The following is a 26,487-nucleotide window of genomic DNA, read 5'->3' as shown; positions in this document are numbered from 1 at the left end:
TTCATTTTTTATTGTCTTCTATTTAAAAATAGGTAATATTTGGTTCCTTTTAATCTAATTGGCTAATTTTTTTTTTTGCCAAATGCGTGAATTTACCTAAATCATTTCTCAATTGTGGGCTCAAAAACACTCTTCTTTTTAAAGATTTTACAAAAAAATAATAATAAATAACCCCTATTGCCCTCTGGATGCTCATTATTATTATTTTAAATTTAGGACATTGTTTCTTATATCTTTAACAGCTTCCTCTGGTGTTGATTGAATTGCTTGAACTGATGATAATTTTGTATCAAAATGTTTCACTATATACAAACATTTTTAAATATATAAAATGAAGAAGAAGCAATGCCACATAACAAGAAAAAAAAATATGAATGCCAATATACCTCAATTCTGGTTTGGAGTCTTTTCATTAAGTAGTTACAAAACTTTGGGGGAGTTCATCAACCTCTTTTGGCTCATTTGTACTCATTTGTTTTAAACAATGATTTTTACACCACTCTCATTTAACATTGTGCTATAGGTCCTAGCCACAGCAATAAGGCCAGAAAAAGAGATAAAGCGGATCCTAATTGGTAGGGAAGAAGTAAAGGTATTCCTATTTGCAGATGATATGATCTTATACCAGAAAACCCCAAAGAATACACAAGAAACCTACTGGAACTAATAGAAGATTTCAGCAAAGTATCAGGATAAATGGTAAACATAGAAAAATCAGTTGGATTCCTCTACACCAACAAAGAGAACTTTGAAGTGGAAATCACTACAGCAATACCATTTATAATAGCCTCTAAAAAGATAAAATACTTAGGAGTAAACCTAACCATAGAAGTAAAAGACCTATACGAAGAAAACTGCAAGACACTACTGCAAGAAACCAAAAGAAACCTACATAAATGGAAAAATATACCAGGCTCACAGATAGAAAGACTCAACATTGTGAAAATGTCAATTCTACCCAAAGCAATCTACAGATACAATGCAATCCTGGTTCAAATCCCAAAGGCATTTTTTAATGCGATGGAGGAACAAATCACCAACTTCATATGGAAAGGGAATAGGCCCCGGATAAGTAAAGCATTACTGAAAAAAGAACAACAAAGTAGGAGGCCTCACACTACCTGATTTTAGAACCTATTATACCACCATGGTAGCCAATACAGCCTGGTATTAGTGTAATAACGGATATGTAGACTAATGGAACAGAATTGATAATCCAGACTTAAATTCATCCACCTATGAGCAGCTGATACTTGACAAAAGGCCCAAAGTCTGTTAAATGGGGAAAAGACGGTCTCTTTAGCAAACGGTGCTGGCATAACTGGATATCTATCCGCAAAAAAAGAAATAAGATCCATACCTCACACCATGCACAAAAACTAACTCAAAATGGATCAAAGACCTAAATATAAAATTCAAAAAGATAAAGATCATGGAAGAAAAAATAGGGACAATGCTAGAAGCCATAATACATGGCATAAACAGAATATAAGCCATAACTAACAATGCACAAACATCAAGAGAGAAACTAGGAACCTCTAAAAATCAAACAATGACGCTCATCCAAAGACTTCACCAAAAGAGTAAAAAGACAACCTACTGACTGAGAAAAAATGTTTGGCTACGACATATCCTATCAGGGTCTAACCTCTAAAATCTACAAGATACTGCAAAACTTCAACAATAAAAAGACAAATAACCCACTAAAAAATGTTCATAGGATATGACCAAACACTTCACCAAAGAAGACATTCAGGCAGCTAACAGTTACATGATGAAATGCTCATAATCATTAGCCATTAGAGAAATGCAAAGCAAAACTAACATGAGAAACCATCTCACCCCTACAAGGCTGGCACTAATCCAGAAAACACAAAATAGTAAATGTTGGAGAGGTTGTGGAGAGACTGGAACACTTAGACACTGCTGGTGGGAATGTAAAATGGTACAACCACTTTGGAAATCGATTTGGGGCTTTTAGGCCATCTGAAGAGGAGGGCAGGGGAGATGATCCCAGGGGCTGCATCTGTGTCCACCATGGGAAGCTTCCCAAGGCCCCACAGTGGACCATGCTGGCCTCCAGTCCTGGAGGAGGGCCTGGGGGCATGGCCAGTGGGAGGGTGGGGGTACTGGATTCCTGCAGAGCAAAAGGCCTGGGAAGTTAAAAAAAAAAAAACAAAACAAAGCAAAGAGGTTGACACTAGAGCCATGGTAGGTATCAGCAACGACCGTGAGAAATATTTAGAGAGAGAAAAAGAAATAGATGTATAGATATATAAATAAATACACATTTTATCATACAGATTTTTTGTAACTTTTTTTTTCAAGCTTAATACTGTAAATCTTTATTGGAGCAGAGCTAGCTTTTTAAGCAAGGGTGGGGAGTTGGGTGCCCTGCTCCTCCCTCCCTGGCCTCCCACCTGCCCTCCCCAGTGGGGGGCCCCACCCCTCAACAGCTGGCCACTCCTGCAGGGCCCTCCCCTCCCCGAGGCGGCTGTAGCTGGTGCAAGCTCTCCTATCCACTCTGGGCTCCTAGGTGTGCGCTGTGCCCGGTAGGGGGTGGGGGGCAGGTAGGAATGAGTGTTGGCCCTTGGAGGTTACTGTTCCCTTCCTGGTCGGGGTGCTGGTGCTGAAGCGGGATCCTGAGGTCTCCAAGCGCAGAGTGGAGGGAGCTGCCATCGCCACCAGGGGTCGCCTGGCACCCAGGCTGCTGCCATGGGGAGCAGGTCGGGGGAGAAGCGGGGGGTCAAGACTCTGCTGCCCCAGCCAGGAAAGAAGCTAGTAACATCTCTTGGCGCTTTTCCTTCCAGTCATTGAGATTTCATTGTCACGATTTTAATAGATGGGTTTTTTCTTTTTTTTTTTTAAGAACAAAGGCAACGGCCTTTTTGTAATGTGGGTTTGTCTCCCTTCCTCTCTTGTGGTTCCAGGTCCTCTGCACAAAGGCAGGCCCTTGCTTCCTAAAAGATAACTGGGCTCTCCCGTACCAAGTCCTGGACACCTCTTAGTTCTGGTCGCTGTAGCTGCACAGTAATTTCATTTCAATATTCATTTTTGTGCTGCCGTTTATTATGAGTTATTGTGAGCAGAACCCTGTGCCGGGCCTGGACTGCTGGGCCCCAGTCTCACCACCACCGTCTAATTTATTGCTGTACATCTGCCACCGTGACCGCTTTTGTACCTTTGCAATAAAGCCTTCTGGTTTCAGAGCCTCTCCTGCTTCCAAGAAAAAAAAAAAAAAAAGCTAGAAAAAGAAGTACCGTATGATCAGTAATCCCACTCCTTGGAATATATCCTAGAGAAATAAGAGCTGTCACACGACTAGATATATTCACGCCGATGTTCATTGCAGCACTGTTCACTATAGCAAAAAGATGGAAATAACCTAGTTGCCCATCAACAGAAAAATGGATAAACAAATTATGGTACATACACACAATGGAATACTATGCAGGGGTAAAGAACAATGATGAATCCTTGAAACATCTCACAACATGAATGAATCTGGAGGGTATTACACTGAGTGAAATGAGTCAACGCAGAAGGACAAATATTGTATGAGACCACTATGATAAGAACTCAAGAAAAGGTTTAAAAACACAGAAGAAAACATTCTTTGATGGTTACGAGGGTGGGGAGAGTTGAAGAGGGGAATTCACACACTAGAGAGTAGATGAGAATTATTTTAGGTGAAGGGAAGGACCACACACGATACAGGGGAATTCAGCACAACTGGACTAAAGCAAAAGCTGAGAAGCTTCCTGAACACAAACACTTCGGGGAACAGAGTAGCTGAGCCTGGGACCTGGGGACCACGGTTTTGGGGGACATCTAGGTCAATTGGCATAGCAAATTTTATTAAGAAAATGTTGCGCATCCCACTTTGGTGAGTGGCATCTGGGGTCTTAAAAGCTTATGAGTGGCCATCTAAGATGCATAAATTGGCCCCAACTCACTTGGAGCAAAAGAGAATGAAGAGCACCAAAGACATAAGGAAAATATTAGTCCAAGAGACAAGAGGGCCACATAAACCAGAGACACCATCAGCCTGAGACCAGAAGAACTAGACTGTGTACGGCTACCATCAATGGTCACTCCGTCAGGGCACACAACAGAGTCCCTGAAGGAGTGGAAGAGAAGTGTGGAGCAGAACTCAGATTCACGTAAAAAGACCAGACTTAACGGTCTGACCCAGACCCACTGCCGTCGAGTCGATTCCGACTCATAGCGACCCTGCAGGACAGAGTAGAACTGCCCCATAGAGTTTCCGAGGAGCATCTGGCGAATTCGAACTTCTGACCTCTTGGTTAATAGCCGTAGCACTTAACCACTTTGCCACCATGGTTTCCAATGGTCTGACACTGACTGGAGGAACCCCCGAAGCCATGGTCCCCAGATACTGTGTTAACCGAGAACTAAAACCATTCCTGAAGCCCACTCTTCAGACAAAGATTAGACTGGACTATAAAACATAAAATAATACTCATGAAGAGTGCGCTTCTTAGTTCAATCAGAAGCATGAGGCCAAATGGGTGGCTCCTGTCTGGAGGCAAGACGAGAAGGCAGGAAGGAACAGGAGCTGCTGGAACAAGAAACCCAGGGTGGAAAGGGGAAGTGTGCTGTCACATTACGGGGATTGCAGCTAATATCACATAATGATATGTGCATGCATTTTTATATGAGAAATTAACTTGAGCTGTAAGCTTTCACCTAAAGCACAATTTAAAAAAAAATATTTTAAAACATATTTATTGATTATGTCCTTAAGCATAGGCAGGATTGTGGAGGAGGAATAAGGAAAATCAATGATTTAAAGACAACTATAATTCTCTGGAGAATGCATTCACTTATAGGTTCAACCCATTTACTGTATGGGTATTCACCCTCAATATTCTTTATTAATGAGTAATATTTTTATGGAACAAATATTTGTTACAGGCTTGGGTGCCTGTAACAAATTGGATTAACATTCTGTTAATCCTTTAATGACCACCTACAATCTCTCAATAACATGCAATTTATTTTCCTAAAAAGAAAAAAGAAACAGTACATATCTTTGATTTTTCCTCACTTTGACTACTAAAGTTTGCCTAGATGAAGAAGAAAATGAAATTTCTGAATCTATGTTGCAATTTAAAAACATCAAAAATAATATTATCATGGTTGTTGGGACGGGTGAGAAAAATTGTAATGATGGTTCAATGAGGTCCCACATACCCCACACCCAGTTTACTCTATTTTTAACATCTTGTGTATGGAGGCCTGGTGGCACGATGGTTAAGAACTTGGCTGCTTACCAAAAGATGGCACAGTTTGAATTCAGCACCCACTTCTTGGAAACTCTGTGGTTCAGTTCTACTCTGTCCTATTGGGTTGCTATGACTTGGAATCGACTGGATTGCAAAGGGCTTTTTTGTTTGTTGTTTAATATTAGTGGGGTATATAGTCACAATTATATATTCACAATTAGTATATTTCTCACAATAAATTGGTATTGATACATTGTATCAACAATGATAATTAGTATCATTAAATGAAGACCATGCTTTATTCATATTTCTTTTTTCAGTTTTAACCTAATCTCTTTCTATTCAAAGATTCTACGTATTCAAGGATACCGCATTACATTTAGTCATCACAACTCCCTAGGCTCCTCTTGGCTATGACAGTTTCTCAGACTTTCCTTGTTTTTGATTTCCTTCATAGTTTTGAGGAGTCCAGTATTTTGCAGAATGTCCCTCAACTGATGATTGTCTGATGTTTCTCTTGTAATAAGATTGGTTTGTTCTGTATATGTTTAATATGGTTAGATCCTTTTATCTTATTCTGTATTCCATCCTTGGAGCCTAAGACCTTGTAAATACTTTTTACATGTTCTAGCTTTTGGGAAGAAAGACCATAGAGCTAAAGCGTCATTCGCAATTAGCATGGTATCATATTGGGTGTTTGTTTGCTATCAGTATGTCTTATGATGTTACCCCGATCACCTGAGGTAGTGTTTGTGTTTTCTCCACTTTGAAGTTGCCCCTTTTTTCCACTTCAATATTGTACTCTTTGGAAGGAAATCACTAGGTGCATTCCACGCTTAAGGAGTGAAGAGTTATATATGTTATTTGGAATTCTTCTGCATGGAAAATAGTTTCTTATCTGCCATTTATTTATAGTCTCAATAAGTTGTTTTTACCAGCATGGACTCATGAAAATTTGTTTTCTATGTTCAACTATAATCTTATAAAAGTTTAATTACTTTATTGTTTAAATTCTTCCAACTTTGGCCATTCTTAGCTCTTTAATTTGGCTCCTGCATCTCCTTTACGTGTCCTAATAACATAGGCTGGTTATTTGTTTGATTTTTTTAGGACTTCCGTACTGTATATTTCCTGCCCAGTCCTAGAATCAGCCATTTCTCCAAGGAACCTTGGTTCCTTTTATTGGAGAATACTAATAGAAACAAATGTCTGGGTACTGGGTGTGCTTTTTACTACTGAGATATCTTGTTTGTTGACCGTCTCAGCTGGCAGAGCAAAGAAATTTATGTGACCATACTAGCCAGAATATATATACATATCTAAATATTTTAATGCATAACCATCTGCTCTACAGTAAGCTAGCCTGAGTGCATAGTGAGGTCTCCAGTTCTAATCCCTCACCACATGGGGTTTTTTAGCCTTCTTTATTTGTAACCTCTCATGCCAGTAGTGAGAAACCTGGTTCCCACCATCCACCAGGCCATTTGTTTACTTAATTGTTCAATTTCAGTACGCCCATATATAAAAAATAAATTAATCAAAAAATCATTGCCATTGAGTTGATTCCAACTAATAATGACCCTATACGACAGAGTAGATTTACCTTATAGGGTTTTCAAGGAGCAGGTGGTGGATTCGAACTGCTGACCTTTTGGTTAACTGCCATACCTTTTAGCCACTGTACGCCACCACGGTTTTAAATTGGTTATCCTGTCCTCCTGTGGAAAATAACTATATCAACAAATGTAAAAATGCTCATGGTGATTTCCTTTTGCTTTAAATCTTAAAAAATTCCACTTATTTCCAAAGTTATTCATTTCCATTTATTTACAAAGTTCATCCCATCCATTTCAGTGAGGTTGTTCCATATATGTTTAATATGGTTAGATCCTTTTGTCATATTCTATGTTCCATCTTTGGATCCCATGACCCTGTTAATGATTTTTTTTTAATTTGCATATATTAAGGTATACTCTTTTTGCTCTGAAGTTGTATGGGCTTTGATAAATGCGTAGTGTCACCTGTTTACCATTACAAAGTCATTCAGAATAGTTTTATTGGACTAAAAAAAAAAACCTCTGTGTTTAACTTATTTAACCCTCCCTCTAACCCTTCCATATTTAAATGTGCCTACCAGTTTATGGCTTCAACAGCTTCTGCTCCAGGTAAACAGACCTCAGCTGTGACTCTGGTGTCTCCGGTCTCCACATTTCAGAGTGTCTATTTGCCCTTCCACATCAGTTCTTTAATGGGTCAAAGAAAAGTAGTTGGTTTTCAGTTTGTAAAGATGAGATTGACAATCTCCCAACTCAACACGTCCTTGTAGCTAAAACAGGAAGTTGTTCTGATTTTTATGCAGTGTCAAGGCTGCCTCTGTATTGCTGATTTTTATAATTCTTAAAGATATATCCTAGAGATGATGGTTATAGGAGTCACTTAAACTTTAGCTTGATTCTTCCAGAAACACATTTTCAGAAATCTTTTCCGGTATTTAGAGTGGAATTAAAGTTTCTTTCAAGAGTTCTGCTAATGTGAGTCATCCCATTCATAACGATTAATAAAAATCATATCTATGTTTATGATACATTATCTAAAAAGCATAGGGAAAGGTAATATTTCAATAATTTGAAAAGAATAAAGAAATATTTAATCTTTTATGGGGGAATTGAGATACAGAATTTTTTTTCTTTTACTATAACCAACTTTATAATCTTTGTTGGAAAATGTTTATAAATCTAGAAGGATGACAGAAAAAAACAAAAACCACCTCTTTACTTTTTCTGAAAGTACACAGACTTAGGAATACCCATACAACAACCTACAATTACCAATTCACATGTAATCTTGGACAAGACGGATGTTTCAGCTTTGTCGTCCATAAATTGTGGGTGATACGCCTATTCTACAGGGCTCTGTAGTTAGAAGAGAAATCTTTTCTTATTAATTGTTCCCTTTTCTTTATTCATGTTGCTTTTGTTTACTAAACTACTTCACATTTTTATGCAGGATTTAAGTTTTTACATTCTCACCTGACTATGTCTGGTTTGCCTTTGTGACAAGGAATAGACTACCTGTAGTGAAATAACATGATTTCCAGTTGTTTGTATAGTCTGTGAACTATGCACTTCGCGTGCATTATCTTATCTAATCCTCTGTTTAATTGTCACAATGATCCTGTGTTTACTTTTACAGATGTGGATTAGAACAAATGACCAAGAAAAGTTAACTGTTCTGCCTAAGGCCACACATCTAGAAAATGATTTAACTAGAATTCTAACCCAGTTCCATCAGACAGTAATAACTATGGTGTTACAGGCAATCTAGAATTTCATAAAATAAGTCTTTCACATACTAATGGTGTCTATTTTCAGAAAATGGTCAGAGAGAGACTGACCTGCCAGAAACATGAAGAGCTAGAAACGCATGCTATGAGGTCAAATACCAAGTAGGCACAGTTTAAGAGCAAATTCCAATCCCAAAATGCCTACAGAGTCAAGCAATATAAATAAATGAATCTGAAGTGTGAAACAACATAAAAAGGGATAGAAAATTTGTAAGCTGGGACGTGTATGCCCAGTGAGAACCTTTTTACATTGAAAAACATTTAAATGCTAGTTTGGCCAAACAAATAAAATCTGTAAGACTAAACTGGCCCGTTGGCCCTATTACAAGTGGCTTAGCATGTTACATAAGGGGATTAGACCATAAAACAAAAAACTTCCTTTTCCGTAGCACCATTTTCTGGCCCAGAGAAAATATCTCCATGAAGTACTACTTAGATTGTATATTCTTTGAAGATGCATGGCCTTGAGGTTGAAAAATAGTTCTAGAAATCACTTCTCTAGTGATTCTAAATCCACATGGTAACTTTTGGAAGAGCTGCTGTTAGTTCGTGATTTATACCATTTTTGCAGAAGAAATTAAGAACAAATCAAATATATAAGAAAACAATATGTGTACTAGAAACTTCTAAGAACTATTCGTGTGCTCCTCTGTGGTCAATCTTAATTTAAAATTTAGGAAAAAACCATGGAAAACAGTCAAAAGATGTGCTTCCGCTGACCTGATGAAGCTTGCCAGATTTCAATCATTATTCATATATCAAAAACAGTTGTTTATTAGAAAATAATTTGTAATGTTTCCTTTATTACAGGCAATGAGTTTGCTCTTAGTGTTGTCTTAAGCTGATCGATGTCTAATCTAATTAACTCCTAGGCAACCTTTCCTTCCACAAAGTAAGCCTGGTAACTCCTAAACCTCAATCAATAAATCCTTCCCTGTGTGTGTATCTGGTATGCTGCGATTCTTGGAGAAAACTCCACAGCTGAAAAATTAGGCCCTCAGTGAGGCCCAGCAATGTTTCTCTGCTTCCATAACCAGCTTTCTTTCCTAGTACCAACTGATTCTTAAAAAACTTTTCTACTCATATTGAACCATCAAACCCATACCTCTACTCTCAACCTCAGATTTTACCTTCTACTTCATATAGAAAATAGAAGATCTCATACAATATCAGTCAACTTTGTTCCATCTGTAATTAGAGGAAAAACTCAAGCCCTCGCCCTTCCACCAAACATACTGAATTCACCCTACCCTTTTTTACTACAGAGGACCTAATCTGCCAGCAGCAGAGACCAGTACTGACAGGCTGAATATATTGAACCGTTTTCCTCATGGAAACGCTTGTGCTTTGTTCTTACTAGAATAAACATTGACTCTGAATATGAATTTACTTCTGCCAAAACCACGATCCATGGGCTTACAAAATGCTTATCCACCACCATACTATTCCACATAGCACTGTCTTGATCAAGGAACTCACTTCATAGTAAATTAGTAAGTAAAGTACAGCAATGGGCCTATGCTTATGGAATTCATTGGCCTGACTATATTTCCAATCATCCTGAAGCAGCTAACTTGATAGATAGGTGGAATGGCTTCTTGAAGCCTCAATTACAGCTCCAGCTATGTGGCAATAAGTTGCACGGCTGGCATGATGTTTTCTGGGAGACTACGTATGTTCTAAATCAGTATCGAATATATGATGCCATTCCTCTCATAGCTAGGATCCACAGATCCAGGCGTCAAGAGGCAGAAATGGGAGATGCCCACTCCCTATTATAGCTAATGATCCACTTAACAATTTTTTTGCCTTCTGTTCCCGACCTATGCTTTACTTATCTAGAGGTCTCAGTTCCAAAGAGAAGAATACTTTCACCATGAGACAAAAAATTTATCCTACTGAACTGGAAGTGAAAACAGCCACCCAGCCACTTTAGACTCCTCATGCCTCTGGTTCAACAGGCAAAGAAGGAAGTTACTGTACTGGCAGTTACTTCCCCTTAATCTTGATTACCAAGGGAAAATTGGACTTCTACTACACATGGGGAAACTCTGGTGGCATAGTGGTTAAGAGCTATGACTGCTAACCAAAAGGCCAGCGGTTTAAATCCACCAGGTGCTCCTTGGAAACCCTATTGGGAAGTTCTACTCTGCCATAGTGTTACTATGAGTCAGAATTGATGGCAACAGGTTTTTTTGTTTGTTTGTTTGCTACACAGTGGAGCGATAGAAGAGTGTGCCTGGAATACAGGAGATTCCTTAGGGCATCTCTTAATATCACCATGCCTTGTAATTAAAGTCAATGGAAAACTTTAACAATCCAATTCAGGCAGGACTACTAATGGCCCAGGCCCTTCAGGAATGAAGATTTTGGTCATACTACCAGATAAAGAGCCACGGTGAGTTGAGTTGTTTGCTGAAGACAAAGGAAATATGAAATAGGTAGTGGAAGACCATGGTTATAAGTACCAGCTATTTTTTTTTTTTTTTATGACCCTGTGACCAGTTGCAGAAATGAGGACCATAATTGTTATGAGTATTTCTTATTTATTTTATTATGAGTATGTTTATATATTTCCTCACTCATCTCCTTACCTATCATATGACATAAAATACTATAAAATTACATTATTGTATTTAAGTTATAGTATATCAAGAAGAGTAGACATCACACAAGGACTTTGAATCTTTTTCCAGGAAAAGTCTTAGTGCATTTTTAGTTATATGCAGGATGGTTGCATCATGATAGATGGAAGCATGATTTTCTTACTGTCTTTAATTAGAGATTAAGAGATTATTTGGTTTAAGGAATTTCGTATGGATGCCATGTTGACAAGTGGTAGACCATGACAGTTAATTTATATGACTATTTGGCTAGGCTGTGGTGCCAGTTGTTTGGTGAAACACTAGTCTAGATGCTTCTGTGAAGATATTTACATGTGATTAACATTTAAATCAGTTAACCTTAAGTAAACAAGATTACCCTCCATAATGTGGTGAGTCTCATATAATCAGTTGAAGGTCTGAAAAGTAAGAACTGAGTTTTCCAGAGAGAGAAGGAATTCTGCCTCAAGACTGTAAAATATATATGTGCCAGAGTATCCAGTACACTGCCTGGTCTATGGGTTTCCAACAGAAGACAGCAGAAGTTTCTAGCCTATCACCTGACCTACCTATTTCAGACACAACATTTCCTTTCTCCAGTCGGATATCTGACTTACAATTTTGGACTTGCTGGTCCCTACAATCTTGTGAGCCACTTCTTTAAAATTAATCAATCAATCATGCCTCAATCTCCGATTACTTATTTATATTTATCCATTTGGTTCTGTTTCTCAGGAGAACCCTGACTACTACATTCCCTAAAGGTATGCACTATCCCAGTTTATACTTTCACAGATTAATTTTGTCTGCTTTTTTTTCTTTATAAAATAAAACCACATATTAGGCACTCTTTTCTGCCTGTCTTGCTCTACAGTTCATTGCAAATCACCCCTTTTGTTGTAAATAGCAGTACATTGAATCTTAAGAGCACTTTTGAAGAATATTTAAAATGCTTCAACTATCTAGCCATTAAAAAACTTTATCCCATAATTGTGCATGTCTTTTAGTGAAAATATGTACACATTTTTGTGGGCATATACCTAGGTATTGGATTTCAAGTTATGCATATGCTCGGCTTTAATAGATATTGTCAGATATTTTTTGAAGTTCCACCAATTTATACTCCCTACAGCAATGTATCTTTGCAGTTGCTCCATATCCTTACCAAAATTTAGTATTGCAAATGTGTTAATTTTGCTCATACTGATAGCACGCAGTGGCTTCTCAGTGGGCTTGCTGTGTATTTTTTTTCTGATGACAAATGAGTTTGGACTTCTATTAATATGTTTATTAGCTATCTTTATATCTTCTTTTGTAAAGAAGTCCTGTCTATGTCTTTCCCATTTTTCTATTAGCTCAATTGTCTTTTTCCAACTGAGTTCTTTTATTCTTGTATAGTCTTACTTTTCTTTCCCAAATCATATTCAGAGTTATATGCAATAATAAATCTTCATTTCCACAAGTCGCTTCTGAGTTTCACAGCTTTTGTGACATGTAACACAAACAAGGATGCCACTAGGCAATTTCAACAATGAGAATGTTCTTATTAAATACTTGCCTGTTCAAAGAAGACAGGAAATGAGAGAGTAAGAGGAGAGAAGAAAATAAATACTTAAGAAAAACTGGAAACCAATCAAAAGCAATCTGGGGAAATAGGGGTCTGTACAAACAGTAGAATTGCGTAAAGAGAGACAGCGTATCACTCGGGGGAAGGAGATATTTATGCCTAACTTTGTTTCCAAATAGACCACCAGCTCCTTGAGGAAAAGCAACCTGCTACCTCCTTCCTTCATTCCACATAGCCTCCGCTCTGCTGTTTACAGTGGTCACTGAAAAATGATATTGACTAAGCAACTAGGTTACCCACCAGCATAAGTCTCTTGCTGAATTGCCTTAAGGTATGAATTAAAATGTAAACCTGTAAAATATCAAAAAAGCTGACATAAAACTTTTTGTTGCCAAAGATAGAAAGCAAAAAGAGCATGGCCTTAGGGTAATATACTACGCCTAAAGGCTAACTGAGTCTCCTGCCACGTATTATATTGGAGTGTTATTACATTTTGTCTATTAGAGGAATAGTGCCCCTGGGATTTTACAGGGTTTTGAACATAAATCCTTAGGCAGCTCAAATTTCAGTTGACGCAGAAGTATATACCATGGCTCTAATACTCATGAGTGGGACAAAATACCAAATCTTTTCTTGAGATGCCTAATGTGAGTGTCAAATTACCAACTTCTACCAAGCAAAAAGGAATGTTAATTAAAGGGGTCAGACATGTTCCAGTTGTTCTAATCAAAGAGAGCTTAATCCTTCCATAAGCTGGCTGGCTTTGTTGGAGGAAATACTGAACAACCTTGTTACTTTTGATAACTGTAAGCCACTGACTCATGGCCCCTTGACAGCTAGCTGAGCATGTAATAACATTTCTCTGTATTTGGGGACTGGCTTAGCTGGCTTTATAATAGATTATTGTGGATGTTAAAGTGAAATGTTAGTCTTTCTTTAAAGCTCTGTATTCCCCAGTAATTAAGGTTATAAAAAGGGCACTGAGCACAATACAGTTTCAAGGTCGACAAACTCAGATATAACAGCCTTCAGTTTGTGTAAATAAGGTATTAAGCATAGATTTATTCTGCAGTTGTGTCAGGAAAAATAGGGTTTTTCAAGAGCAATTTGATAGGAAAGTATTTTGAAGTGAATTTAAAAAAAATTTTTTTTTTTTTCCTTTTAGTTCCAAAAACATTAATGGAGAGAAGGAAAAAGCTAGTGATAGTACAGAGATAGAGGAAAAAGGAGAAAAAACTGTAGTTAAAACAAAAAAAGGTGAATGGTATCAGTTAAAAAGAAAAATCAGATACCAGACTGGCGCTTCATCTGAAGGTAGTTGAGGTCACCGAGTATAACAAGAACCTTGGAGAAATCGCAACCTTTGCCATGGAAATGTCTGCAGAGAGCACACAAACAAGGATTTCACTTTAACTTTCAAGACAGTGACAGTTATTGGCTGTTTGTGTTTCTGATTCATCATAAATGGAAAAAAGTGAAAGAAAAAGTTCACCCCAGAGAGCCGCTTAACTACTTGTTTTAAAGAAAGAAATGCATTTAGTTTCATTCAACTTCAGTGTTTTGAAATTTATTCACCATTTGAATTAAATCCTTATGTTACTCATTGCAATAGGGAAAAATGTTACATCGTGTATTTCATAAGAAATACTCCTTTGTGAGGTTCAATTGCCGTATAATTTGAGATGAGGAAAAAAAAATATTTTCTATGTAAGTATTTATTGTTGAGGTAAAACAATTTCTTATACAGCAAAAAGGTCCACCCTAATGGTGTAGATTTCGATTGCAGAAGGGTCCTAGAATTGGGAAAGCATAATTTATAGTGTCAGTAAGGCAATCATATTTTCATTCTACCAGATAAGATCAGGGCAGGTACTCCCCAAGGAGGGAGCCTCTTTGCTTCAATTACAAGCTGATGAAAGGGAGGATGTGCTATGCTTTATAGTGCAGACAAAATGTCACACCAGTAATTGCTATGCAAGAGCTTAAGTACATGCCAAATAAAACCATAAATTATATTTCTCATGCATTAGGCATTAATTGTGTCATTAGTTAAAAGAACAATTACCACATAATATCTACCTTTTTAGAAGATAGAAATAATCAAGAAAATCGTTCAGATAACCTTTTGTGAAGAATTAAGACTTCTTTTCCTTTCAAGGTATTTTACATCTTTGTGCCTATCTGCCTTCTAAGCAGAAATCTTCATTTTAGTCTGTTCCGTTTTATCAGGATGCCATATATAATATGCTGAAGGCTTCTGAAATTTCTCAAATAAAACTATAGTTGATAACATAATGAATTCATTTAGAGTTACATTGTAGGAAGAAAAAAGAAAGGAAGTTGGTATAATCTTTAGGGAAAAAGCCATCCCAGAAATCACCCCCTCCCATTCTCTCTCCTTACAAAAATTTACTCAGTTCCTCTTTTGTAATAGTTAAAATATTAAGTAGCTGTGTACCTCACAACCGGAAAACCGATAATCTTTTCTGAGTTGCTTCTCTTGCTCTTTTCTAGATATAACCTCTATCTCACATAGTGAGGACAAGTACCCAGTCTTGGCCAAACAGAGTGCTGCTGAGGTATTGTTCAAACTGAACTTGAAGAAATGTATTGTTTTCCAATTTGGCCATAAGGGCTGGACTGACATTGGCCACGGTCCCAGCATCATTCCAAATTTAATGCATCGAACCTAAAAGAAAACTCATTGCTATCAAGTTGATTCTGACTCCTAGCGACCCTATAGGACAAAGTAGAGTTGCCCCCATAGCATTTAAAAGGAGCACTGGGGGATTCGAACTGCGAATTTGTTGCTTAGCAGCCGAGCTCTTAACCACTGCACCACCAGGGCTCCATTTAATGTACAGATGGAAGCAAAGAGAAGGAAAACTGATAGTGCTGAAGTTCCGGAATCCAATCATCTGTAAGGTCATATCTACCACTGAACTTTCTGGGGCTCGTTTACCAAAACCTGTTGCTGAACAGAGTAGAACTGCCCCATAGAGTTACCAAGGAGCACCTGGTGGATTCCAACTGCCAATCTTTTGGTTAGCAACCATAGCTCTTAACCACTACGCTACCAGGATTTCCAGGGTTCATTTAGATGAGCTAAAAACCAATAACCCTCTTTCTATGACATTTTGGGTTTTGTTACACATAAACAAAAGAATGGTGTTTCCATAGGAACTTTTTATTTATGAAGTTACTAATAATATTAATTGTGTTCATTGCTTATGATGGCTAGTGCTTGCATTTGAATACGACTCTACCGTTTCCTAGGTAGGTTATCCTGGACAAGTGTCTAAAACTCTGTGATTCAGTTTCCTCATCAAGAAATTAGGTAATAACCATACTAAATTCAGGGAGATGTTAGGAAGATTATTATTGTTTTTGTGTGCCATTAAGTCATTCCAACTCATACTGACCCTATAGGACATAGTAGAACTGCCTAATGAAGGTTTCCAAGACAGGCATCTTTATGAAAGCAAATAACTAGGTATTTTCTCCCACAGAGCCCTGGTAAGTTTGAGCCACCTTTCAGTTATCACTCAAGTACTTAACCGTTGCACCACCAGGGCTCCTTTTATGAAGATTAAAGGAGTTAATATGTGTAAAGTACTTAAAAAAGTTCCTGAAACAGGATAATAATAGTGATAACAAGAATGATAAAATGATGTTAGGTTTTATTATGGTAATAATTTTGACCACTTTAGATGAATTACTACATTTAATCCTACCAAAAATCTATATGAAGTTGTGTTTATTCTTTTCATTTTACACATAAGGAAACTGAATTACACAAGTGGTAGCCTCAGCACTGAATCCAGATATTTAAAAATCTGGTTCTTGTGTCCTTTCCTTTTTATCAGGCTACCTCTCATGTTAATATGAAACTTATTGTTTTCTGTATAAGGGTCTGTGAGGTAATGACTCTACAGAGGGAAATTCGGCCTTTGCCCTTGGTTCCTGAGAGATAATCTTTGGAATTTACTGTGTAATTGAGATACTTTTTATTATCTAGGCCCAAAGACTATACCAGAGACTTTTGCCAATGAGTGGGGAGCTGGCCAAGCCAGAAGGACCACCTTATAGCCTGATTTCAGCTGACCTCACAGAAGGGAGCATGATTCCATCATGCATATGCAATGAGAACACAATCATGACTATGCAGTTAAGTCATTGAAGCTTCTGGACATGAAAACTCCAAGAACTTCCTGGTTGGTAAAAGATATCAATACACATGGGATGAGATTGTACCCTTTTTGGGACATGGGAACTCTATATTGGGAATTGTCCTAGACCTTACCACATGTGTCTCCTGTTTATGCTGATCATGATTTTTATCCTTTTGCTATAATAAATCTGTAATTGTAAGTATAATATTTTCTGTGAGTTCTGTGAGTCATTCCAGCAAGTTATCTAACTGAAAGGAGTAGTAGGAACCAGCAGATGGAAGTGAGGGAGCCCAGGGAAGCCCCTGAGCTTGCAACTGGCATGCTGAAGGGTTAATGGAAAATCCCCTATTAGCAGCCAGAAGGTCAGAAGTAAGGTAGATGTGTGGACTCCTGAGCTTGTGACTCTATGCCTGTTTGACAGTCTGATGGATGGTGTTCTGCTTTGTGAGATCTGACCTAGCTCTGGGTGGCTAGGGTCAGAGACAGAAAGTGCTACGTGAGTTACTGATGTCACAGATGACTGAAAAGTAAGAGAGTGGGAATTTGATTAATCATCTCATTTTGTGGATTGGATTTATGTGGGTTTTTATCTACAAAGAGTCAGTCTTCTCTTCCTGATCATGCATTCCTTAAGGGTAGTCACTATATTAAATTTCCTTTGTGAACCTAAGCACTTAACAGCGTATACTTGTTCCTCCTCCCTCTCCTCTGACTCTTTCTCTTTTACCTCTATTCTCCTCATTTTCCCAACTCAAATATCTAATAGCAATGGCCATGCAATCCACCTGAAATGACTCTACCTGAATCTCTTGGTAGTTTTCATGTATCCCCAGAACATCTTCATATTTGCTTCCCTTCCCTATAGCCTGTTTCTGTTTCATGTAAGTGATTATGTTTTTTTTTTTTTTTTTTTTTTAATGCTGGTCTAAATTTTGTATGGAGTTTTTGAAATGAATTATCTTTGTGCCTATAGTCTCATTCTCTTCAATCTTCATTCTTTTTGATATGTTCTGCAAAGATCACATTGTCTTTAATTCTAAATATCCAGCCTAGAACTGGGATGACTCTCTGCCTTAGACCTTTTAAACTTGATTACTAATGATTGGCCATCTTCATTTTTGATCCATATTCCTTCTGAATACTCCAAGGTAACTCCTCTACACCAGAGAGCAACACCCTTCTCCATCAAGCAACATACACACATACCCAAGAAGACCATATGAACACAAATAGCCATGAATTTTTAGTACCTATAAATTTTTTTTTTTTATAAAGCCAGAAGAATTGAGAGCAAAGGTGGCCAAGTAATATAAAACCACAGTGTGGTTCAAGGACTGAGATATAGCCAAGAAAGTTGCTAGTTACAAGTTATGCCAGTTGAGGTCACTTAGAATCATGGCTCAGTAAAGAATGTTTCATATTGTAGGAGATTCTTCTTTACTTTTAGTGATTTATAGAAATGTCTTCATCAACAAACCAACTTCATACTGGGTTCAAACCAACCTCGGACCAGCAATACATTGCTGATATTTGTAATCTATTTTGAGATAGCATGTATGCTCTGTTAAAACATCTACTGTCTGGTACTCTGAATAACTGGAAGTTTCTTTAAATGATTTCATGTACTTATTTGTGATAACTGAATAAGTAAAATATCTGTATATAGCCAATAACAGACTGTATTTAATGTCCCCAAAGCATTAAGAATGTGAATCAATTCATTTTGATTTATGACTTTTAGCAATATATTTGCTTAACAGTTTAATGCATTTCCCCAGTGTAATATAATAACTATCATCATAAATATTTTCTGATTACCCCAGAAGTAACAGGTTAGAAGAATATGTAGATAGAAATTACAGCCCCTTCTCTCAAAATGTGTAAAAGTAAATAGGTAGAAAATGCAAATAAAACCTTGGTTACTTAGCTTTCTATAGGCATCATATGATTTAACAGTCATACACATGGTGTACTACTTAGAGGCTGCTGCAGGAGGGGATGTAAATTGGCATAATCTCTTGGCAACACTGTGTGGCATTGCTATTAAAGGTAGAAATTTCTATATCTTATGGCCCATCAATTACACTCCTAATTGTACAACAAATAGAAATGCACAATTTTCTAAACTATATGTAAAATATTACTTGTAACATCAATATAAGAGCCCCAAAGTGCAAACAACTCAAAGTATGTCAGAGTAAAATGGAAAAATAGATTGTGGCATAGTATACTATAAAACACTAGAAAGCAATGCGAATGAAAAAATGAATACAATAAGCAACAGCATGAATGACCTTTGATTATATAATATTTAGTAAAAGAAACAGATCCAAAAAAAATACATACTGTATAGTTCTATCTATTTGTTTAAAGTTCAGACAAAACCATATATGGTTAAAAGCCAGGATAATGGGTATCCTTTGGTGGACAATGGTGGTTGGAAGTATTCAGAAATGGATTTTCCAGAAAACTGAAAATAATTACAAAAGTTTATTTGGGAATTTCATTAAGCTATGCATTTATGGTTTCTTCATTTTTGGGCCTGTGCATTGCCCTTCAACAAAAAGTTTACCAAAAACAAAAAGAAGAATTAAAAATGTAGCATTAAAAAAACTGCAAGTGCTGCAAGATTTCAGAGAATGGATTACCCAGTCCCAAAGGAATCAGAGAAAGGGCTTATGGAAGAAATGCAGATTATTTGGAATCTGGAAAGAAGCATAGATGCAACTTAGCATAAATCATCTTGGTATGAGTATCAATTAGAATAAAGTTCTGATGAAAATAACAGAAAAAAAAACTAACAAACGAAGAAGTATAGCTTAAAGAATATAGAAATGCATTTCTCTCTCTCTCAAAAAAAAAAAAAGAAATTTGGAGATAACTATAGATGAATTATGGAAAACCCAATACTTCCATCATATACCCAGGCTCCCATCTTCTTGTTGCATTAGTCCATGGCTTTATTTTCAAGGACCTCATGGTCCAATATGGCTGCTGGACATGCAGACATCCTATTCAAGTAGCTGACTGGAAGAAGAAGCAAAATAAAAGGGTGGAAATAGGATTTTTAAACTGAGTCAGTTCCCTTTGAACTAGCATCCAATATGTGCCACACCACATTTCTACTTATATTTCATTGGCTCAAAGCTAATTACAAAGTACACTTAGCTGAAAAAGAGGCCAGGAAATACAATTTTTCACTGGCGGGCAATGTGCCACATTAAAAGTGAGAGTTATACAATTAATTGCGAGAGGATAAAAGAGTTTGGTATAGGCAAACATAGTTCTCTGCCAAGGTGGAAAATAACAAAATATGATTATTGCTAATTACTTGTTTGGGGAAACACCATTAAAAAAAATACACCTGATTTTGAAGTATGTAGATACAGGTCCCTGTAGTTGTAGAGAATAGTAAAATGTGGCATCAGTCATTGTGGAACACCCTGTTTAAGTGACCATTTTTTCAGGGCTCATTTCATTTATTTTCATTTTCATTTACATAATCACACCCAATAAAAAGGGAAATACTAGAGTAAAAATCACATTTTTTTGGATAGCACTAAGTATTGTAAAGTAGCTTTCTAAATGTTTTGACAGTATACCTTAGTAGCATATATATATATATATACATACGTTTGTAGTTTTTAGAAATTCTTACCACAATTTCTGATCAGAGATACAGATTAGGGCAATTTTCTCATATAATCTTTCTCTGAAGCTAAATGTGTTTGGAGATCATAACTATAAATGGTACCAAGAAAACATTTATAACAACCAAACTACAGAAATATTTCAGAGGACTCTGCTGTTTCTTCAAGACTAGGGCTTCTGTTCCAAAGAGTTATCTCTGAGATGATTAAAGGATTCTACAAGACTAAATGTCGTTTGAAGACAAGAACAGTTCATTTTTATGTGTATCCAGAATCTAGCAGTGTCCAACAGTTAACACATTTTTTGACATTTGATGAAGGAATGAATGAATTAAATTGTGGTAGACTACAGACTGCTGTCCGTCAGAACCAATAGGAGTAGCCACATTAAACCGTGTTCGGTAAGAATAACCGTCTATTAAATTAAGCCACAGAAATTTTGAGATTTACTTATTAAAGCAACTAACATAACAGTACTAAGGTAAAGATCAGACTCTAAAACTAGACTATAAAATTGACTACCTAAATCCATTTTTTTAAATATAATATGCTCTCTGAAAAGAAAAGTAAAGGTAAAGAAAAGATTATGTAATATGGACTTGAAGCCTTTCATGCCCTAGCTTCTGTGCACATGACCTATATGAGTCATTGTGTGTCTCTTACAAAAATAGTCATTAATGTATATAAACATTCTTATTGAGTTATCGACATCAATAGACTATAGAAGAAAACTATTAATTTTCTAGTATTACAGATCGGGGCCCTGGTGGCACAATGGTTAAGAGCTACGGCGAGCTACAGCTGCTAACCAAAAGGTCAGCTGTTCAAAACCACCAGTTACTCCTTGGAAACCTTTTGGGTCTGTTCTACTCTGTCCTACAGGGTGGCAATGAGTCAGAATCAACTCGTCAACAGGTTTGGTTTTTGGTTTTAGTATTACAGACCAGTTCTAATATTTCCTATTTTGAGGCTTCACATCATGTAAATGCCTCTTCTATCTCAGGCATTCTCAGTGTCAGCATTGTAGTATTTGGGCAGGGTAATTATTGTGAAGGGCTGTCCTGTGTATGTAGGATCTTGAGCAGCATCCTTGGTCTCTCCTCAGTATTTTCCATTAACATCCCTACGGTGTAACAATCAAGTGGTGCTTCAGGCATCAGATGTTGACAAATGTCTGCTTTATGGGTTGGGGAGGATCTCCTCTGGTTGAGAACCTCTGCAATCTGAACTTTCAAATGGATTACCAGGAAACGGCACCAGCAAGGTTATTAACCAGCACGTCGTAATTATCCAAGTAAGATAACCTCATACTAATATATCTTGGTCTCCTTATAATTGAAAAACTACAAAAAAACTCAACCATAGTAAATCTGTTCATTCTTATGGGGGTGGGTGAGTTGATGAGAAAATACTTTTAAATTATAGGGGTGCATGGCACAAAGTAGACGTTCAAAAAATCTGTTAAGGAAGGTCTAGCATACGCTCTCCTGAACTAATAATTTCACCAATGGTGGCTTTTAAGTGTTCAACATGAAGAGGTACATTTCATTCATTTATTCAAGAAATACTAAGCACAGGAGGCGGAGCCAACACGGGACAATAGACAGAAGTACTACGCCATCCCTCCACAGCAAAGACCTGAAAAGCTAAGTAAAACAGAGGCAAACGTCAACCCTGGGACCCCAAGCATCAAATGAAGAGATAAAGAACTCAACCAAGCACCAAACCAAATGAGAAACTGACAAAGAACAGACAGAGAGGAGAGTTATGAGTAGAAGCCCTCTATCAACTAATGCAGCATGGATCCACCATCTTGGACTCCTGTCGGAGATCAGCCAACAGGGAGTAGGAGAAACCAGATTCATGGAGCTCCCAGCAGAAGAAGGAGCACCTGGGAACCAGTGATACAACCTTTCCCATTCCCCACCCTCCCTTCCCCTGCTCGCCCTTCACTGCTTCCCTGCTGGCTGATCCACAACTTCCTGGCAGGTCGATTCCTGACTTCCCAGAGGGCCAATTCACTGTTTCCCATTGGGCCCATCTGGGGCTTCCTGATGGCCCGAACCGCCGCTTCCCAGGGGACTGCGACCATGGCATGGGAGGTGCTGGTTTCCTGCCACTCGGATTTGCCCCAGCCACAGTGGCTGTATTCTTCACTGCCATTTCTTTGTTGCTGGCATTGCTTTCTTGGCCTCTTTTGGCTTCTTCCCTGTCTTTCACCTCCTTTCCCTCCTTTCTCTCAAACATCTGACTCTATGTGCCATCTTTACTTCTTTGTGACAGGCTGTGAAGCGGCACTCAGCTGGGGAACAACTTCCCCAGTCCGAATTGTCACACTGGTGGGATCTCTAGGGGCCTTTTTTTCTTTTTTTTTTTTTGTTTGTTTTCTCTTTCTTTTTTTTCCTTCCTATTTTTCCTCATTGCTTGGTTTCTTGTCTCTTTCTACTTCCCTTCTTTTCCTGTCTCCTGAATACCTGGGGCTGTGTATCATCTCCACCCCTTATACCTGGGCTATACCGCACCAGTTGGGAGCCACTTTCCCAGTCTGCACAGATGCACCAGGGGAATCCCTGGAGGCATTTTTTTTTTTTTTAATTTTTACTTGTTTATTTTTTTCCTTTTTGTTTTTCTTCATTTCTGGGATTCTCTTCTCTCCACTTCAACAGCAGGCTCCTTCAGCACATTTTTTTTCTGTTTCTCTCTACCCTCTTTCTTCATTTCTTTACCCAGCCTAGCTCCGCACATCACAAACTCCTCCTCCCACTCCTTCCTGCCTGTCTGCACCATGTGCTAAACATTGTACTCCCAAGCAGCACAGGCATGACCTAACATAACCTGCCATGCACTGACCTCCAGCTCCCGTTATCACCCCAAGTACATGCCTCAACAACCCATCCCAGCACCTCCCTTTCAGCTGGACCTGCCCTGGTGCATCATAGCTGAGCAACTGGCCCTGGCCATTGAAGAAGGAGGTGAAAAATACCATGTCCATGGACGAGCAAAAACAAAGAATGCACAGCCCACCTGCTAGGACATAAACAAATAAACAAAAAAGCAGGGAAAAACAAACAAACCTACAATCAATAAATGAAGAAAGTAACTATGGATGTCCTGAAGACAGCAGGTAATATCAAAACATATTTTTTAAAAAAGGACAGGATGGCTCCAGTAGCCATCCAAAATAGAACACCAGATGACTTTCCAGTAGAAGAAAAGGCACTAGAACTACCTGACAGGGAATTTAAATCTCTAATATTCAGAGCTATCCAAGAGCTGAAGCAAAAAGCAGACAAAAATGAGGAAAAAAATAGACAAATTCAAGGAAAAAGCAGACAAATTCATGGAAATACAGACAAAAAAATGGAAGAAATCAGGAAAATAATGCAGGAACAAAATGCCAAAATAAACTTACAACTAGAAATCATACAAAAACAACTAGAAATCCAAAAGATAAACAAGATTTCAGAAATGGACAGTGTCATAGAAGGGCTGAGGAACACGTTTGAATCAATGCAAGACAGGGTCAGCAAAATTGAAGACAAATACTTGTGTACAACTTTGAGGAAAAATCAGAAAAATGAACAAAGAAAAATGAAGAAACCCTGAGAATTATGTGGTATACAATCAAAAGCAAAAATATAAGAGATTGGATTTTCAGAACAGAAGGAGAAAGTGGAAAACACACAAACGATTATTGAAGAATTGCTGACAGAAAACTTCCCTAATATCATGAAAGATGAAAAGCTGACCATCCAAGAAGCTCAATGAACCCCATATAGGCTAGACATCAAAAGAAAATCACCAAGTGGTATCATAATTATACTCACTAAAACCAAACACAAAGAAAGAATCCTTAAAGCAGCTCAAGAAAAACTAAAAGTCACATACGGAAGTGAAATAAGACTAAACTCTGATTAGTCGGCAGAAACCATGCAGGCAAGAAGCAATGGAATGACATTTATAAAACCTTGAAAAAAAATTGCCAACCAAGAATAATATATCCCGCAAAACTCTTGTTCGAATATGATGGTGAAATTAGGATATTTTTAGATAAATAGAAATTAAGGGAATATGCAACAACCAAACCAAACTTACAAGAATTATTAAAGGGAGTACTTTGGTTTGAGAACAAACAAGATGACAGCCTGAATCTAGGACACAAGATCTCATCAGCCAGACACCAGTCTAAGAAATGAACTGTCAAAGACCATCCCAAACCAAAAGATTTACAACAGGGAATTAGAGAGGTTAATCTGCAAATGACAACAATGCCAGAACAATAAAAGAGGGAATGAATGGTGTAGTGTAGAGGTTTCTAATGGAGAAGAAGGCAAGGTAATGCCAAGTAATAATAGACTGGTTTAAACCTAGGAAGATAAGGGCAAATTTCAGAGTAACTACGAAGAAAGTCAGCAAACCTATTCATCAAAATAAAGAAGAAAAACAAAGTCTCAGTAAATCCAAAATCTACAAAAATGAAGAAACGAAGAAAGAAAATCCAAAAATAAAAGGAATTCAGCACAGAAAAGTTAAGAGGAACAAATAAATCATCAGAACCATAAAAAAAAAAAAAAAACTACAAAATGACAACAACAAACTCATACCTATCAATAATTACACTAAATCTAAATGGCCTAAATGTACCCATAAAGAGACAGAGAGTGACAGAATGGATATATAAAAAAAAAAAAAAAAAAAAACAGAATCCACCTATATGCTGTCTACAAGGGACTCAACTTAGAAACAAAGACATAAATTAAAAATCAAAATATGGAAAAATATATCAAGCAAACAACCACCAAAAAAAGAGCAGAAGTGGCAATACTTACTAATCTCAGATAAAATAGACTTTAAAACAAAGTCCACCATAAAAGACAAAGAAGGGCACTATATCATGATTAAAGGGAGATCCAGGATGAAGACATAACCATAATAAATATCTACACATCCAATGACAGGGCTCCAAAATACATAAAACAAACTTTAACAGCACTGTAAAGAGAAATTGACTTTTCCACTATAATAGTAGGAGACTTCAATACACTGCTCTTGGTAAAAGACAGAATATCTAGAAAGAAACTCAACAAAGATACAGAAGATCTAAAGGTCACACTCAGCCAACTTGAACTCATTTGCCATATATAGAACACTCCACCCATCAGCTGCAAGAGACACATTCTTTCCCAACACGCATGGAATGGTCTCTAGAATAGACCATATCTTAGGCCGCTAAGCAACCGTCAACAAATTCAAAATGTTGAGATAATACAAAGTATCTTCTCTGATCACAACGCCATTAAAGTAGAAATTAACAACAGGGAGAGCAAAAAAAAAAAAAAAAATCAAATACGTGGAAACTGAATAAAACCCTGCTTAAAAAACACTGGGTTATAGAAGAAATCAGAGATGGGATTAAAAAAAAAAAAATCCTAGAATCAAATAAGAATGAAAAGCATCACCTGCAGGAATCAAAAAAAAAAAAATAATAACAAATGTTGGAGAGGCTGCAGGAAGATCAGAATTCTTATGCACTGCTGGTGGGAATGCAAAACGATACAACCATTTTGGAAAATGATATGGTGCTTCCTTAGAAAGCTAGAAATAGAAATACCATATGATCCAGCAATCCCACTCTTATGAATATATCCTAGAGAAATAAGAGTCATCACAGGAATAGACATACACCCATGTTCATTGCAGCATTGTTCACAATAGCAAAAAGATGGAAACAACCTAGATGACCATCAACAGATGAATGGATAAACAAACTATGGAACATACACACAATGGAGTACTATGCAATGATGAAGGGCAATGATGAATCTGTGAAGCATGTCACAACATGGGTGAATCTGGAGGTCATTATGCTGAGTGAAATATGTCAATCATGAAAGAACAAATAT

The sequence above is a fragment of the Loxodonta africana genome, chromosome 17 (assembly GCF_030014295.1).
Source record: "Loxodonta africana isolate mLoxAfr1 chromosome 17, mLoxAfr1.hap2, whole genome shotgun sequence".
NCBI lineage: Eukaryota > Metazoa > Chordata > Mammalia > Proboscidea > Elephantidae > Loxodonta > Loxodonta africana.
The sequence above is the reverse complement of the archived record's forward strand: the minus strand, read 5'-3'. Positions refer to the sequence as shown.